We start from the raw sequence: 4,032 nt of genomic DNA on the forward strand, positions 1-4,032 counted from the left end.
CTTGCATTTAGTGGGCTCATTTTATACCTCTTGTCACTTTGATTGGCTCTTTGAGCATCTTTTGATTTTTGATACACTTTTGTGTATTTAGTTTTCTTTTCAATTTGGCATCATTGGCCTCTTCCCTTTTTAATTTTTTCAAGCTAAAAACTCTTTAACAAACCCTTTAAAAAAGTTTTTAGTTATGATTATATCTTCTATATATTTAGAGAAGAGGGGCTCTCTTTCTAACATAAAGAAAGAACAAGTCACAAAACCGAAAATCAAAATCATAAGTGATAAGTTGCTAACGGAAGATTACAATTAACTTAAGAGGGATTATAAGAACTTTTGGATCATAATATATAAGATAGACTATTGTAAACAATAAAAAAAAGACGCTTAATTTCAAAAACTATTTGTTAAAATGAGATAGAATTTTTATTTTAGAAAAGAAAATTATATCACCAAAAGAGGTTAGAGGGAGGGAAACCATCAACAATGTTTTCTCCCTTTAACCGATTTAGAAATGCTAATCATTGGTCATAAATCTCCAATATTTAAGAACAAGGAAAAATCATCATAAAGAAAACAAAAGTAAAAACGACTAGCACAACTAACCAAAAACAAAAACAAAAAAAACATAGCAATAATAAAAATGCAATTCAAGAATTTGTTAAGCAGCAAGTTTAAGCAGTTATGAGTTGCGAGCCTCCGTTTGTCCAAGTATCCTATGCTCTCACGAGGTCTTTGGTGAGAGCCCCCACCTACAAAATTATCAAATATCATATTTAGGAACCCAAATAGGTTTTGGTCCTTTCTCATGAAAAGTAGAATGTAATGCATGTGTGTTATGCTGTGAATTAGGCAATTTTGGTCTTCACATCTAATGTGTACTACGGTGAATAGTGCAAGTGTGTGAGATGTGTTCTAGCAAGCCACATGAAAAGTATCTAATACCAGGAAAAGGATTTCTTAAATGGTTTGGATTGTAATGTCTCTTCCTATGTCTTGGCTTTAGATCAAAAGTAGGTGTCATCCAATTTCGCTTAATTGAGTCCAATTCATCTTTAAGCCTCAAGTTAGTATTTTCTAAAGCACTATTATCCATCCTCAAGTTGCACTCTATTTCCTTAGATTTCTTCAAATCAGATTTGAGTGAGGTGTGTGAAACTTTTAATGCATCATACTCATCAGTTAACTTCGAATGATTTTTGTTTAAATCATCAAATTCATCAAGTAGATTCATGTGATTTAAGTCAATCGTAGAATGATCTTTGAGAATAATTTCATATTCTTTTGGTAAATTTGAAAGTTCCAACTTTAAACTAGCATGTGTCTTTTTAAGTTTTTTGCATGATGAATGAATTTTCCCACAAAAAATTTCAAACAATTGATTATAAGTTGGTTTACATACCTCTTCTTCATCACTTTGATAAAGATGATCTTCTCCCATTAAGCACAAGTTTGTTGTTTCTTCTTCTGGTTCTGTTTCCAATGAATCTGAAGCAGAATCCACCCAAAATTCCTTTTGGACTCTCTTCTTGTCCTTCCTTAACTTAGGTTTCTTCTCACCCTTTTCTTTTCTTGAGTGATCTTCAAGTGTAGGACGATCAGCTCTCACATGTCCAAGCTTCATGTATTCATAACACACCACATCATTAGATCCTTTAGAATATTTATTATCCTTACCTCTTTTCCAGTTTTGATGATGCTTTTATTTCTTTCTTAGAAAGCTTTTGAATTGCCTTGTGATAAAGGCATTGTCATCGCTTTCAAACCCAGAAGAGTCAGAGACCGATTTGTGTGCCTTCAGTGCCACTATTTTCTCCTTTCTTTTCTCACCTGCATCAAGATTTCTTTGATTCACCCCTTGCTCATTAAAAATGAGTGAGCCAAGTAAGTTGTCAATCGAATACGTATTCAAATCTTTAGATTCAGGGATTTCAATGATTTTAGCATCAAAAGATGATGACATGCATCTCAAAATCTTGTTCACTTTTTCATAGTTTGAAAGTTCTCTTCCTAAGGCATGCAAAGATGTAACAATATGAGTAAATCTCGTATACATTTCAAAAATTGATTCATGAGGTTTTATACAAAAAAGTTCATAGTTATGCAAGAGAATATTCAAACGGTATTATTTAACTTCATTAGTGCCTTTATAAGTGATACACAATTTATGCCAAATTTCTTTACCAATTTTGCAAGTGGAAACACGCAAGTAGTCTTCTAATTTTAAAGCATAGAAAAAGCAATTAAGATATTTTGCATTTAATTAAGCCAAATCCCTATCATCTAAAGTCCATCCAGTAAAAGGAAGTGGACAGTAATGCAATTAAGTTTACCAGTTGGAGGTGTGTAATCATCCTTAACAACATCCACATGCGATAACCAGTAGATTGTAAAAACATAGACATATGAGTTTTCTAATAATCAAATGGGATATTATCTAACAAAGGTGGTCGGGTAATAAAATACCCTTCTGGTGTATTATGAATCCCAAAGTTAGCCATGCATTTTCAAAATTCAAAAAGTTTTCAAACATAGTTTTTATGAATCCCGCTCTGATACCACTTGAAAGTTTGTTAGGGATGTTAAGCCCTATAGAACTTGTCCGAGGCTAACCAAGAGGGGGGGGGGGGGGGAATTGGTATTTTAAAAATTTCTTTTAGCAAAAAGAAGAACGATTATCAAAAACCAAATCACCACAAAAACAAGTGCAGAAGAAAATAAATGCGGAAGCAGTAAAAACAAGAACACAAGGGTTTATAGTGGTTCGGTCAACTCGACCTACGTCCACTCCTCGGAGGCGCCCTCCGAGTATTGCACTATCGATGTGACTCTCCTTTAGCCCCCACAGCTAGGCGGAGAAGCCCTTACAAAAACACCTTCTTTTTTCTACACCAGGCAAGGCAGAGAACCCAACTCCTTTTGCTTCCTCCTGAAGCATGCAGAGAACCACAATCACTTGCTGAAACTTACCTCTCCCAACCCTTCCAAGGATAAGAGACTCTAGGGAAGAAGAACTGGAACAATGCTTGGAGCAACCCTTGTGAATCCCCTCACAAGCACCCCCTCACAAGATCCTCTCTCTCTCTCTCTCTCCTTTAGGTTTTCTCAGGTCAAGACAGTAGCCAAGGATGTTCAAAAATGTTGAACTAAAGCTCTTAAATAGAAGAGTTTCAAAGGAGCTCATTAATTGCAAGTTGCTGACTATATCGTCGAGGACAATATGGACATCGTCCTGGCCGATCAGTACAAATCTCAGAAGATCGGCCAGAGCATCGCCTTGAATGCAAACTGGACGATTGAAAAATTGGCTTGATCATCCAGGACGACCTTACGATTGTCCCAGCTGATCAGTTCAAATCAGAGGAGAGTCCTAAAAATCGCTCTGAATTCAAGCTGTCCGATCCAGATCGTCCAGGAGTAACTAAGGTTTTTTTACTAGATCATCCTGGCCGATCTTGCGATCGTCCAAAACAATGTGATTGTATCAATCATCCTTAATTACTTCCTTGATTGTCTAATCAATTAAGGCATAATTGTGAATATTGTTTAGGCCGATCCAAGATCGTCCTGGCCGATTACCAAAATATAAAATACCTTAATTATTTATGGTGGAAATTTCTTTCTATTTTGAGCCTATCGTCCAGGCCGATTGGCTAATGATGGCTGCTTAATTAAGAACCTCCTATTAGATTTTTTATTTTAAGCTCGGTCATCCAGGACAATGTAAATATCTTCCTGGCCGATTTGAGTAAAAATCGAAATTCTAAGCCTCTCAAGTGTGTGTGTGTGTAGGGTTACTTTGCATCAGTCACATAAAAGATTACAACCGACTCAAGAAGGGAAAAATAAAATTACAGACTGACTCAACTCTAATCTACCCAATCTTGAGCTGATTCTGATTTCCGTTTGATCTTTGAGTCCTAAAAAGTCAGTATAAAAAAGGCAGTCGTAGTGAAACAAGATTTATTTGCTATCATCAAAATCATAATCTAAAAACATGTTTATAACACACCACCTTCCATACAACCTGCAAGTCCA

Source organism: Dendrobium catenatum, unplaced genomic scaffold (genome assembly GCF_001605985.2).
Source record: "Dendrobium catenatum unplaced genomic scaffold, ASM160598v2 fragScaff_scaffold_133, whole genome shotgun sequence".
NCBI lineage: Eukaryota > Viridiplantae > Streptophyta > Magnoliopsida > Asparagales > Orchidaceae > Dendrobium > Dendrobium catenatum.